The 14751-nt window shown below is 36.1% G+C and overlaps 1 protein-coding gene across 1 annotated transcript in view; it reads left to right on the forward strand.

The window, feature by feature from the left end:
* Positions 1-14751, forward strand: part of HHIP (hedgehog interacting protein) — a 71181-nt gene that overhangs the window by 17477 nt on the left and 38953 nt on the right. The window lies entirely within an intron of this gene.

The following is a 14751-nucleotide window of genomic DNA, read 5'->3' on the forward strand; positions in this document are numbered from 1 at the left end:
TACATCATAAAGCCTTCACGGATGAAAGATATATTGACATACTGTATTGATTTAAAATGCATAATCATTTTGTGTTTCAGCTATAAGGTCAATAAGCCTATTTAGGATAGTCTTTTCTGATAGGTTTTGGGTGTGTTGAAAGAGAGAGAAAAATGAAATATATGACACCTTTTTCAGGAAAAGAACTGATTTGTGAGATTCTGTGATTTCTTGAACACTTCCCTTTCTGCCTCTGTAGGTAACCATTATGTTCAAGATATTAGAACAGCAGAGACTTATCAGCGGTATTTTTGAACATCAGTCTAAAGCTGTTCTGTATTTCTTAACTGAAAATTCTGATTGTACTTGTGAAAAACTGATACTGAAACTTCCCACAGAACTGATATCAGTACCAAACAAACTTTCCTCAAGGCAACTTTTATAGCTAGAGGCAAGGCTAAATCAAAAACTGATTTTCCTTGTTCTGAATAGGCAATAGGCTGGTTGGTAAGACTCTCAACAGCTACCCTCAGATTCAGATTCAACTTTTAGTTCTGTTTTAAATCAGGGACCTGGTCTTTTTAGTCTTTAGTACCCTAACTATCATTTAATACTCCAAGCTGGATCTGTTTCAACTATAACATTTTGTGTAAATAATTTGATGCTCTCTAAGCTAGAAAGTCTAATTTAATTCCCTGAGATAACAGTCCAGTGACTGAGGATAATTGTATTGCAGTGTTTAATGCAGGCTGGCAAGAACAGAGGCTTTGTGTACTTCACAGGTAAGGAGAAAGGGAATGTGCCTATAAGCAATGCTCCAGCTTTCAAATGCAAAGGGGAAAGTACAAGAATTTGAGGAATTAGTACATTATATAAAATAATAAATTAACAGAATAAAACAAAACCCACATAATGCAAATGGTAGTTTTAAACCAAAGGTTTTAAAACATTTTTTTGTTTATCCCCTGCAGTCTGATTTCTATAATTATTGTCCATGGTCCTTTACCTACAAGGATGCAAGATCACTGTGACAACAGCAGCAATTATTCTATCCAAATAGACTACTTGAGGGTATTTGATTTTACATACCTGTTATACACTTTAAAACTAGAAATCAGTAATGGAGAATACTATGTTTCCAGAAGGCGATGCAGATAGTCTACAGCCAGCAATTAAAAAAAAACCTTACCTAAACCACTGCATTCATACACAAACTATGAGAATTACTGAATGTGTCCTCTGTGCCTACTCAAGAAATGCTTGTAGTATAAGGTAGATGGATTTGTATGTATACATTTTGCTTGACGTGCCTGATTCTTCTTGTTTAGTGGTGTAAGTGAAAGAGTAAAATGAAATCAATGAATTTTCAGTTGTCCCTGGTCAAACTTAGGCTTGTATGTTCCAGTGAAGTGTTCTGCCATGGTAACATGCTGCCTTTTTTTGAGTTCTCTGTTCATTTACACAGATTCACAGATGTTGAGTCAAATATCTAGTCAATTCCTGTATCACATCATCCATATAATGTTATTCTTGAGTTAACATGGAGACTCTTCATTGAAGTAAACGAAAACTATTCACCTTTTTTCCAACCTTGGAGCAATGGTAGCAAGAAGTGGCAAATGATTCTTTTCCCCTAACAAGAGTACGTTAGGACTTTAAGTGTGAAAATTTTCTCCCTTATATCCAAGTGTCCGAAAATAGCAGTTTCTGTTCATTTTGTGTCAGTATCTGAAATACTAAAAAATACTTAACTCTAGTGACAATAATAAAAATATTTTTTCAAACTTTTATAGACATATGTTGTACTCAGTCAATAATAATAATAATAATAATAATAATAATGCAGCTGTGGTAGAATAAAAGGTAATTTAAATTGATACTCTGAAAACATTCTGGACAGCTATCCTAAGAAGATATTTTTAATGTTGATAGATGGAGTAAAATAGAGGAGGTTGATTTTCTCTTCTTTTTCTAATGTAAAGAGGAAATTTAGGAGTGATAAAATCGTTATGTTGTCACAAAGCAGCAAATCTGTTGCCTGATGATTTTCCAAGGAATATATTTAAAACTATCTTAAGGCTGGTATAACCAAGAAACAGAAATGACACATTTCCTTCATAAAAATAATTGTGGACTTTAGTTCTGATCTCACATCATTTTGCTCATCACAGCACTGGCAGTCACATAAGGAGGAAAACACTACGCAAAAACAGAGGATGAGGGGTGACAGCATTGTATAGGAATCAGCCAGGGTACCCTCCTAAAATTACGCTGTTTTGTTCCTGTAATGGAACTAATGGTCCCTGTGTTGATGAAATTCATGTGGAGCCCCTGATGTTGCTGTGAGCAAGCTTGTAGGGGTTCTTCACTGGTCCTGCTAACCCAAGCACAAAGCTAGGATTATCTCGAGTTGCTTCTTGTTGGTCACTTCTGTGAAGGTCTGTGGATATAAGTAGAAATGAAGTAAGAAGAATGGTACAACCTGATGCATATGTTTTATTGGTCCATTGGCATTTAATGTTCATTAAAGTCATTGGGGTCTCTGCTTAAAACTTGTTGCTTCAGTAAAATCTACTAACAGTTATGTGATTTAGTTTTAAGGAGTTTAAATGAAAGAGAAGAAGTGATAATGTTATATGCTGCCAGTGTCTCAGAAGGAATTAGCACAAGTATGTGGAAGTATTTCATAACACGGAGAGATGCCATGAATGGATGACGGTAGCTTGTGCTTCTTGGAGGCCCGACTCAAGAGAAAATTAGATGCAGGATTGCTGAAGAGTTAAGAAAAAAAAAAAGCTCTGAAGAGCTTAAGAAACTATTTTTCTCTGCACATCTCCCAGTTTCTAATCCTCTTTGACAGCACAGTTAGCAGGAATGCTTTTTTGATCTTTTATTTTTCAACTTAGTTGTTGGAAGCCATGGATGGATCTTAATGAAGAAGCTGGTAATCCAAAATCTGTGGCCCTCTCCAATGTACTTTATGTCACACTGGCTACATAAGTATTGTACTAGGTGTGGATGGACTGGGTACTTGGTTAAGTCCCTCCTGGCACGCTTAGCCTTTTTTTCCCCCTACCTCAAGAATGTGGAGAAAAGAAGGCAGCTGTGCACCTCAGCCTTGCCCTAAAGTTGAGTAAGGACAGGAGTGAGACATGCACCTGTAACTCAAATTTAGCGCATGCACCCGGGCTCAACTATTTAGGAATATATGGCCCAGTGTAGTAGAGAAAATACCGATTCCATCCATCGCCTGGGCCCATTAGTATTACAACATACCTAGAGTATGTGGCATGTATGTAGAAGAAAAGAATGAAGCATTTACCAGAAAAAAACAAAAACAAAACCAAAAAACATACCCTAAAAGTCTGCTTCCCTGTTCTGGTGATTTACTGCTCCATTATGTTGTGGTGAAGAGAGTTGTTAGTTACGGAGCAACATTTTACAGTTGTTCCTTCAAAGTTATGTAGCAAAGACAATTTTTATATGAAAACATTATTACTTGTTTTTTTCTTTTAGACTGCTTATTTTCTTTTTGTTTTAACCTGTTGCCAAGTGGAAGCGAGGTGGAAAGTTTGAATGAGAAGCTATTGAACTAATAATGGTAATACTTTGATTTCACTGGTGCTTACTTGCATTTAATGATTTATTGAGATGTAGCAGTGCTGAATACATAATTATTACAAGATCAGTCACCTTGTAGTCTAAGATTCTATCCAACTTACAGAAAAACGCTGAATGCTCTAGCAGTTCTCTAAATGTCCTTACTCCTGTGGCTCTATTTCATCTTCTTAACTGTATTATTTCCTAAGATTTGGAAACCTTTAGATCAGTAGCAGCCACCATAAAATGGAGTGCAACCTATAACATTAATTTTCACTCACTCTTGTGTCGTGAGCCCAATAACATATATTGGTCTAAAATGTATTGTTAGGAATTATTTGGCAACAACAAAAAAGGGAGAGCCTACCGCTTCTCTTGGGACTTAGATGCTATAATCACCTTTCAAAATACTTTCTGAAAACTAAGTAGTTTGAGGGCTGCCACGGCAGAGAATTTCCCCTAGTCGTTAAACCATTTTTGCCGCTGTTCCCTACAATCATTCAACTTTTCCAGCATCCTTTTAAAATGAAGGACTTCAGACCTGGAAAAATTAGCTGAGTCTACATCTTACTACTGCCAGTGGTAAAATCAAGCCCTGTAGTTACAAGGTACTTTCCTACTGATAAATCCACTGACTGAAGTAGCTGGAATTGCATGGGTTTCATGTTCAGTTGCTTGTCATCTCTGATCCTTAAGCTGTTTTCAGATTATTGCTACTTTTTTTGATCGTCACCAAGCTCTGGTGTGTATCTGCTGACTACAGGGTCATAAATCGTGCACCCAGCGAGAATGGCTGCATTCTCTTGCACTTTGCTTCACAAGGTGCCTGGAGTAGAAACTGCTGCAAAATGGGTGTCCTTAACACTGCCATTATGGAATTACCATTTGTACTTGTGTAAAGATTTTTTTTTTTTAAGCTAGTAATGAAATATGCTTAGTAGATCTCATGGGAATATTGTGATAAAGAGCAAAGCCTCTGAGGAAGGAAAGGGCAGAGCAGGAGAGGGAAGGGGAAAAGGACAGAAAAATATGTTGAAGGTCACTGTTAAGAATATCTGAGTTAGACTCCTTGATCTCAGTCACTTTCTTCTTTACTCTAAGACTCTGGTTTTACTTGTCAGAAACAAAATTTAACAGAAACTGCCCTTAAATCCTAAGCCATAATGACCTTTTGATTTCGTGTTACTTTCAAATTAATCAGTAAGACTAGCTTTATATGTTTTTTTAATTCCCAAAGGTTTTTAAATGCTATATTCCTATGTAATTCCTTGTAAATATTTTAAAAACCGATTCTCTTTGCAGTGAGAAAGATACAGAAATATCCGACAATTATTTTAAGTGTATGCTCAGCAAATTTCAAAGTAATATTCTTAAGAAGAGTTAAAAGTTAGATACATTCCTCACTGTATGTTAGTTGGTTTTTATATCAGAGAACAAGTACTTTCAGTCCTGCAAAGTCTAATTCATGAGTGATTCTGTGATTCAGGTAGGACTTTTCTGTGAGTAGGAGTACAGAGAAGGGTTTTCAGGGTGATGCCATGAAGAGGGGTGGGACCCCTAAATGGGTTTACCTACACAGTAGACCCATTTTCCACACATAATAATTCATATATTCAGCATAAGACTATGAAAGTAGACTTTCAGGTATTAAATATGCTAACTGCGATGCTACAAGTCAATTATTCCAGAGCTTCTCAGGGTCAGATGAGTACCTTGTCACCATAGGCAGCTTTTTGCAGGAATTCAGGATTAGTACTGAAACTTCTACTATGCGTTCATGTTTGTATCACAACATGTCACATGAATACATATTGTTCAGATTATTCAATATACAATACAAATAAAAAACTACCAAAAAATACCACAATGTCCAGCACTAGCACAGCATGTTTCAAGGCACTTATAATAGGTTGTGCAGTCTTTGCAGTGAGGAGTGCTGCTACAGAAAATGACAATAAACCAGTGATAAAATCTATTTAAAACTTAGAATCAGATTGTGAATAGTGTTATTTTCTGAATTGTATGCTCAGTTTTATCACTGATAAAACTTCTCACATATTCCTCTTGACAGTGGATATGTCCATTTGTTTTTGCATCATGTTAATGTACACACCTAAGTTAACGCAAACACTTTCCATTGATACCGACAGGATTTACGTTACTGACAAAAGACCCACAATTCACATGGTTCGTGCTAATCCTTCCAGGCAAGTCCTGTAATTTCAATCAATTTATTTTTCTTTCAATTCTTAAGTAGATGAGGATGAAATCAATGAACCTTTTTTGAACAACTTCTTTGTATTGAGCGAGCTGGGCTCTCCTCCACTAAACACCGGTTTATGCTCCTGGCAAAGGTGATCTCTGCTCCCTAGAAAGCCAAATTTACGGTGGCTACTAAATTTGTGACCAATTACTCCCAAACAGGGGATTCTTTTGATGCATGGTGAAAAATGGGAGCAGTGGAAAGACGTACTTGGTTCCAAGCTTTAGAATCTCCCAATAGTCTTTCCAGTCCTATCTAAATTTCTTCCTTCTTCAACTTAACAGGCCTGCAGCTCTTCAGAGTTACTCAGAAACATCGTCTACAAAAACTCTGGAAAGCAAACCCTCTTTGTTCTACCAGACCAAGCTCCCATATGTCTGTGAAGAATAGGGATAGTCCTCTAAAATAATAACAGTACAGTGTAGAATATAAATATGACATACATCCTGTTACGAACAGTGTAAGATTTCATTTTCCTTTCATTGTACAATTGATTCCATGATGCTAAGTGCAAATTCTATTTAGTGTCTTGCTCCGACATTTCTAAGAAAGACCAAGATACATGCGTAGGCTCAGGCAGAGTGGCAAGGAAATGAAATTTTTGGTATATAACAGTGATACATTTTGGGGTGTTCTTTGGTGTCCTGAATTCCTCTTTCAGAGTATGAAAGGGGAGCCACTAGGATGTCCTTGGTGAGAAGCTGAAATGCGATGTTGTTCACATTGTTGCAAAAATGACAAGGAAATCAGTGTAGACCTGAACTTTGCAGGGGAAACTGCAGAGAGGGAGGTGGGGAAGACTGTTCTTCAAGGCAGACTTACATGTGAAGCCATGTGGGGTCACAGGACATGAGGGTTTCTCACCCATTCAAGGGGTCAGAAGGGATGCAGTCAGACTTGTAGCACAACAGATGTCGTTTCTGAGGCCATTCTTCACCTGCGACCTGCCCACTAGGAATCACAATTAATTGGTTCTAAATACCTTGCCATAAATGAAGCAGGAAATCAGGAAAGTAAAGATAAACCAAGGAGAATGTCCTTGCTTGTAATGACCTTAAACATTAATAAAATAGACACAATGCACACAGCACAACGGCCTGCACGACAGTTCAGTCGTCTGCATTAAAAGGAAGATTTTTTCTTTATTAGTGACGAGTTCTTTATAATTATATGATTTTTGAGAGGGTGATAATACTTCTGTGAGGACTTAATATACTTCAACTATATTCAGAAACTGTAAAATACAATCAGCGTTCTAACCGAGGACTACATAATGACAGCGAAATGTGCCTGGATTTCCCATTAACCATTTGCAGATTTTGGTTCTAATCCTAGAAGGCGCACAATAGTCCTTTGAAAGAGGCTGTATCGTACCACCATATAGCTCTGTTGCTTGCACAGAAAAGACAGATTCTTACAATTCTGAAAAGCATGTGCCAAAAGCTCTAGAGACCTCTATTTCTGTGTGAGAGACTGCACTAGATAACCATATCCAAGCTAGCAATTGTGGAACAGTGCAGTGACTCTCAGGTTGTAAGCTGACCAGATGAAGAATTGCCAGTTTATTCTAAGGAAATTTGAATCAACAAAACATAATCGTTTCTGTTGATTTTGGGTAGCGTGTCTTAGATTTGAGGGGCTGAGAGGGGAAAGAAGATAATACTTTATCATTTTACATGCACATGTGTAGATTTTAATGTTCTGTGTTTCCTTGAGAGGAATCCCATGGTGCCAATTAACCTAACTTATTCCAAAACAATTCTCTGTTTGGAAAGAATAATTTTCATTGTGGGTGTTCCATGAAATTGTATGCCTCATACCCTGTTATTACTGAGATGTGTGCAGTGCAATTGAGAATGCCAGTTTCTTTTCCATGCACTGTATAGATTATAGCTGGATCCCACACACAGTGCTAGATAATCCCTACTTTAATTTTGTTATGTGTACAAATCCTTTTTGAACATTTAGCGGTTTTTAAAATGTAAAAATCCATCATCTTCTGAAAGTGCATTTGTTAAAACCAAAAGCTGAATTTAGAAGTGTTTAAAACCAATGAATAACATGGTAATTATCTAATTAAAAGGAAATTATTGAGTCTGCTGAAATATAACAGGCAGATCATGATATCCAACACAAAATGGCAAAGAAGGAATACAGTTACGCAGAAAATTCCATGGGTTTTAGCCAACACAGTTTCAACCACATGTTTTTCTTTAATGGGAGGAGGTTTAACAGTCCACTAAGGCTCCAAGATTCATCATCCCTTTAAGCTCTTGGACACCCCAAAATCTGTAATGAGGTCCTAGAATGCTTCAGGGAGCCCATGAAGTGCTGGAGCTCTCGAAAACAGCACCCAGTGTCCTTGAGACTTCTATATGTCCATCATAGCGATATGATTTCCTCAGGTGTTATACTCCTTGTACTATGCCATAGAGAAAATGGGTCACATATTTGTCTTGAAAGAGATCAAAAATTGAACAACACATATACTTTCATACTTAATACAGCCCAACTGCTATCCCTACATGTACTTTCCCCAGATGCCACAGAATAATTTTCCTCTATATCCTCTTACACACATTTTCTCACAAGCTCTTAAGTCCTACTGAGGATTGAGGGAGGAACACTTCCTCCAATGGAGCACTGGTATATTATCATGTTTTCCACCTACTTTATCCCCTTTGCAGTTAAAATTGGACAAATGATCTGTCCCTAATTTAATGGCTTATATATAATGCTAGTTTTAAAAACCAGTCAGAACTAATTTTTCCCATTACTGAAAAAAAAATCTCCAAAAGATGAAACCACTTAGTAGCTGACACTTGGTTTTGTTCACTGTCAGGGTCTGCCTGCATTCTCATATTGCTGGAATTTTTAAAGAAATTATTCCATAAATCTCAATAAAGTAATATTCTCTCTTAGATTTAATTTGGAAAATGGAATATACAATCTGTGGGAGAGAGGTCTGCAAAATACTTTCAACCATTTGTTTTTAATTTACAGCAGATACTTTTTAAAACCTTGATCTAGCTTCACTGGCATTGAATCACAATCCCTACAGCTGAATTGCAACAACTTTAATTTATGTAATAATAATTATTTTTATGCTAACTGAATGCCCCGAAAATAAATGAAAGCGGAGTAAATCACCAAAAACTTTTACATTTTTGACATTCCTAAACATTCTGTGAATCTCTGTTAGCTAGATTCTCAATCACTGCAACAGCTCAGAGACAACATAGCAGAAGTGCTAGTAGATGAATGGATCTGAGTCACACTTTAGTGTGAAGAAGAAAATTTTTTAATGCAAAACTACGTAAGAAAAGTACTTACTTAGATTTGAAGTATGCATGTAATTTTCTGGAAGCGTGATCAGTTTTCATGAGGAACCACATTGGAAGGAAGTTGGCTCCAATGAGGACATCATTTCAAGCTCCACCTTAAAAAAACCACATACATTTGCATTACAGATTGAATGCTTAATTGTGGCTAATAAACATAAAATAGTATTGTACACTTTATAGGAGCCTAGTTGGAGATGTGACTAAGCACTATTGACTCTCTTTATCAAACATCAGCCAACGCTTAGGTATGTTAATGCATGCGCTAAACCTTGAACACTTTAAAGACCTAGTCAAATAAATGGAATTTCAGATTAGAAGAAAGGCAATGCAAAATGTTGGCAGCTTCCATTACTGCTATTTTCCTCCCCCATAATTGCCTTGCAGGATATGACGGGACAATATTATCAGGACACTATCACTACAGTGACTTTTTGAGGGAAAAAGCAATAAGGCAGTGGTCTCAACTAAAAAGCGCGTGCGTGTGTGTAAATAAGTCAGTAAGAACAGATAAAACTTAACAAGCCACCTATGAAATTACACAGATTTGCCCCGACAGTTACTTAACAGATCACCGAAACAACACACAGTTTCAAATGTCATGTCAAAAATTTGAAGGAACAGACAAATCCAAGAGCAGAGGATAGTAGGGAACTGCCTAATAGAAAGTGGCCTCTGTGGGGTTTTACCCCCTGCGCTAGATTGCCCCTCACTGGGACAAATCCAAACTATTTCACAGCCAGTATCCGTGTGTCTCCAAAGGTCTGTGGTGCTGGGAAGGCCACACATAAAATCGGATCAAACCCTTTATTTACAAATGCTTGGTAAAAAAATGTGTCATCAATTACTTAATTTAAAAGTAATTTCAGTTCTTGAAGCAGAAGCATTCAAAACTGTGTTTTTGCTGTAGTTTGAGTCAGTGTTTTGCAACTTGCAACATTTTGCACTTCTTGTAGAGATACATTATCCTTACAAATTATATATACATTTTAATAATTTTGCTTTTGAAATAGTATGTTAAATATGTATCTGGCACATCTGAAAGAACAAAAAGAACATAGTTCAATACAATTCATATAATCCTCTATTTTGTATAAAATGTATATATATTTCATGAATGTGTATAAATTCTATTATATTTAACTATCTGCATAAATATTTCAACTTCCAGGAGTAAGTATTCTAAGGAAAAAACAGTGGCAATTGACTAAGGGAAATGAACTTAATTAGTTACTAACTAGTAACTTCTGAAATCACTTTATATGAATGGTCAAAAAAATCACAAACAAAATGCATGAAAGAAACTACTACTCTAAATCTGAGCACTGCTAAAATTATCTTTTAATAAGGCCTGAGAATTCCCACCTTTGTTCAATAAAACAAAAATGTACCTTCAAAAATCAGTGAACAACTTAGAAGGTGAAATGAAACATAATGAACTAGAGTCCTTAGTACTGAATTTGATTCCTCTAATTTTCTTAGGTGCTGTAATTCATCAAAATGCCCATTACAGATGTTTTCACAGAAAATGAAGAGACTATATTAATGTGTTTGAGGTACTAGATATACAGTGAAGGAGAGGTTTTTGGAAAAACAAAAACAGAAAAAAAATAAAGGAAAAAAAACACAAACCAGTTTCAAAAATGAAGCACTGGCTTTCAAAACAGAGTCTGCAGTGTGCCAATTTGGTTAGCAAATGTGTATTATCCCTTAGCAGTAACCAGTGATATAATAGAAAGTGCAAAGGGTGTTGGTTGTATTACAGTATCACTCTGTCTGGAGTATTTAAGAAGATCCCAAGGCTGTACTGCATAAAACTTACACTTCGCCCACTGTGTTTCCTTGTTTTCTGTGTTAACTGTTCTGCCCATTTACCAAAAGGTATTATAGAAAACTGTTTTCTTAATGCTGTCCTCAACTACGCGACTTTACATTTGATCAAAAACTAGTGGAATTGGGATTGGTGTTTAACTGATGAAAGCTCCGAGTGCATGACACCCGGTGTTTCAGTCCTAGCTGTTTGAAACTTTATCATCTTAATTTTGAGACTGAACATACACTGTGTTGTTCTAATTGCACTGGCTTTTTGAAAAGAACTTTGTACTGGATTCAGCCAAGTTAAAGGGTTTCCAAGATCATGGTCTTGGCTCAGGATAAATGGAGCCAACGAGCTAAACAAATTCCTGCTTTCTTGGTTCTTATAGTATGAGAAAAATAGAAAGAGCAGAATACTTTTACTGCTTTATACAAGTGAAACACTCCTGGAAACTGCAAAAATATAAGTTAGCCATGTTTATGTCAGCAAGACACACAATTTCAGAAACTATTTTTAGCTTTCTTTCAAAATGTGAACCACAAATTATAACATTAATGAAGCAAACATTCCTCACTTGGCAAATTTAAGAAGTTAGTTTTAAGAGTAATCCCTTTGGGATTTAAAACAATAAAGAAATTTAGTCTAGTACAGACAAATATTAGTGTTCTTATAACATGTAATAGTAATAGCTGCCTTGCACTGTGTTGAGCGAGGATACACGGCTGTATTTGTTTCCACTTCTGTTACTGAGAATGCTTTTCTAATGAGCTAGACTTTAAAATTGGGATTGAAATAAATGAGTAATGGAAAAAAAAGAAAAGGAACTTCTAATCAGGAAAACAGTGTACATTCTTTCAAAGTCGTGTTTATAAGTTCAGAGAAGCAGTGGATCTAGTTCAAAGACAAACCATGTTTCAATCTGCTTTTCAAAACTATCATATAGTTCGTTACTAAAGTTTGTTTTCAGTTGAATCTTAGCGTAACGACAACGGGTTACTTGAGATACACTACTGTACATCGTAATGTGCTTTCAGTTGTAAGGTGTCACAATTTCTGTTTAGTACAGGTCACAAAATCATTGATTTACAGTTTGGGTTTCAGGTTTACACAGGTATAAATTAATAACGTACAGAATAACGTACAGAATAACTGCTATTTCAATCAGCTTATGTTCTCAAGCAATAAGAGAACAAGTAACTTGCATTTGCTGATGTGAAATAACCGTAGGATATTTAACCTGCAAGAATTCGTGCTGCACAAACGTGAATTTCAGCACAGGCAGACTTAGATGTGTAACCGCCCTCCCGAACATACAGTTTGATTCATGCACACAGTACAAATATTTGAATTTACAAAACTCTGTGTGGTTTCATTGACAATTAAGCCCTTTAGACTTTAGGCACTCTTAAAAGTGCATTGAATAAACAAGTATTTCCTGTTGACTTTTTCATGTATATTGCAGGCATGTATTTTTAAGCCTTCTCAGTATTATACTGGAATAGTGTGTGTAGACACCAAAGAGAATCATTTGTTTACAAGAATTCTGGAATACTGAAAGGGCAAATCTAGTCTTGACGAAGGTCTTGAATGAAACATATGAGTTGATTCAGGAAGTTAACGTGGTTGAGCCACTAAATAAAAGTGACCATAATATAATTAAGTTCAACATCCTCCCGTGGGATCCTACCATGAGGTAATAATATTACAGTACTTTTCAAAAAAGGAAGATTTTTATATTGAGGAAGTTAGAAATAGCCTGAAGGGGAAAGTTAGGAAATTAAAATCCATAGGAGCAGCATGGAGGTTCTTTAAAAGTACCTTATTAGGACTCAGAGAATGTATGTATATACTGGAACAATTAGGAATCAAGAAGGTGAGAAATATAGCAAGGTACGAGGGAATGTTCAGGCCCCCAAAAAATAATAATCCTATAATAAAATGGAAATCCAACTCAAGTGACACTAACAGAGCAGAATATAAATTGAGAACAGAGTAAGGGTTATATCCTGCCATTGTTTCCCTGGCAAAGTAAGTAGGAGTTTCCATAAACATTCTGAGGTTTGAGAGGAAATTTAAAGAACAAATAGGGAAAAATATAGGGAAAGTTTTAATAGGTTGTGATAAAAGAATTTCCTCAAGCCAGGTGATGGTCTTTGGCAGAGGCTGGTTAGCCAGACCAATAGAGTATAAAAGCAAAAGACACAGCTTGATTTCTTTGCATAAGAGAGACTGGAAAAGACACATATATAGTTGGTGTTTAACATTTTCTGTTTCTCCAAGTGTAGGCTGAGAAAAAAAAAGAGAGGGAGAAGAGAAATTATAGTAAGCGCCAGCATAAATTGCTCTAAAAATAAGTGCTCGAAAGGAACCGAAAATTGGAGTAGTTGAGATAATGAAGTTGTACTATTTATTTTTACAGAAGTTAACTATTATTTGTGAGGCTGGCTATAAAAGGGCTCTGGAGGTCATCTTGCAAATTACAGAGGAGTGATAGTCTAGAAAAACCCTAGGTGGGAAAAATTAAGGGAATTGTAAAAGTAAGTCAAAAAAGCATCTTGTGTCAGTGTTAATTTGCTGCCATAAACAGAATTCTGTCAAAGAATTAGGCAGAATAACGAATAAAAATAGTTTACATTTCTAGACATTTTTACAGTATATCTGGAGAAAGCAGTATGAGAGATTCCTAGTCATAAAATATTTTTTTTTAAATGGTTGTGGTTCAGACTGGACTCAGGGAAGAACTGCTCTATACTGGTGCCCCTGGACATACCTCCAGTATACTGCTAAATTAGAGGTGAAAAAAACCAGAAGAAATAAATAACCAATATCTTTAAAATAATTTAAAAATGTTTAATCTAGTAGTTCTTATCGAAAATCAGCTGTTACTTTGAAGAGTTCATGATTAACTAAGTGGCAGAATTTGCCAGCAGCATCCTCAGGAGTTCAGCAAGATGCAATTGAAGTAAATAGTGTTGAAAAGGGTTTTCGTTTGGTAGCATCTAAAAATATATTTAATTTGGAAAAGATAAGATCTAGCAGAAATACGTGAAGTAATACGTTTCAGAAAAGGCAACATTGCCTTTTCATTCTCTTTCTTCTTTGATGAAAATGTTTAACAAATTGAATTGTCACACATAAAAGGAATGACATTTGAACAACATAATCACTTGTCGGTTACATGCTGCTGCTTTGATAGTTTTGATTCAACACCAATTAACGAAGGATTTGCCTGTAGCTTTCCTGCTACTATAATTTATTATGCAATTGTTTACAAAAATTACAGCAGCCATGTAGCTTTCCTGATAGGGCATCGGGTCATAGGTCAATAAAATTGGGTGCAGGTAGGTCCTAGCTCTGCTGGTGTTGTAGTCTACACAACTATCACCTTGAATCTTTCCTTCAGATTCCTTGTCCAGAAATATCTTAGTGTTAACATCCTTCTTTTCGGCATGGAGCAGAACCAAGACATCTCAAAATTATCTTTTTTGAGAAACTCTGAATATGCTGCAAAGCTAGGTGACTTGGGAAGTCAGGCTGTCAGACTTGCATGTAAAAGTCTTCTTTTATATTAGGGCTGAACGCAATAATAAGCATTTCCAGGGCTATCAACAGTGACTAAGGGTTGTCAAGATATATTCCAGGGACAGTTATAAAATTGTAAAATATTGGACACAGTATACAATAAGATAGATGAAGTTCAGAGAGGCAGCTCCAAAGGCACATATAATGTCAATGTTACTTGCTCATAAAGA

The sequence above is a fragment of the Caloenas nicobarica genome, chromosome 4, assembly GCF_036013445.1.
Source record: "Caloenas nicobarica isolate bCalNic1 chromosome 4, bCalNic1.hap1, whole genome shotgun sequence".
Classification (NCBI taxonomy): domain Eukaryota; kingdom Metazoa; phylum Chordata; class Aves; order Columbiformes; family Columbidae; genus Caloenas; species Caloenas nicobarica.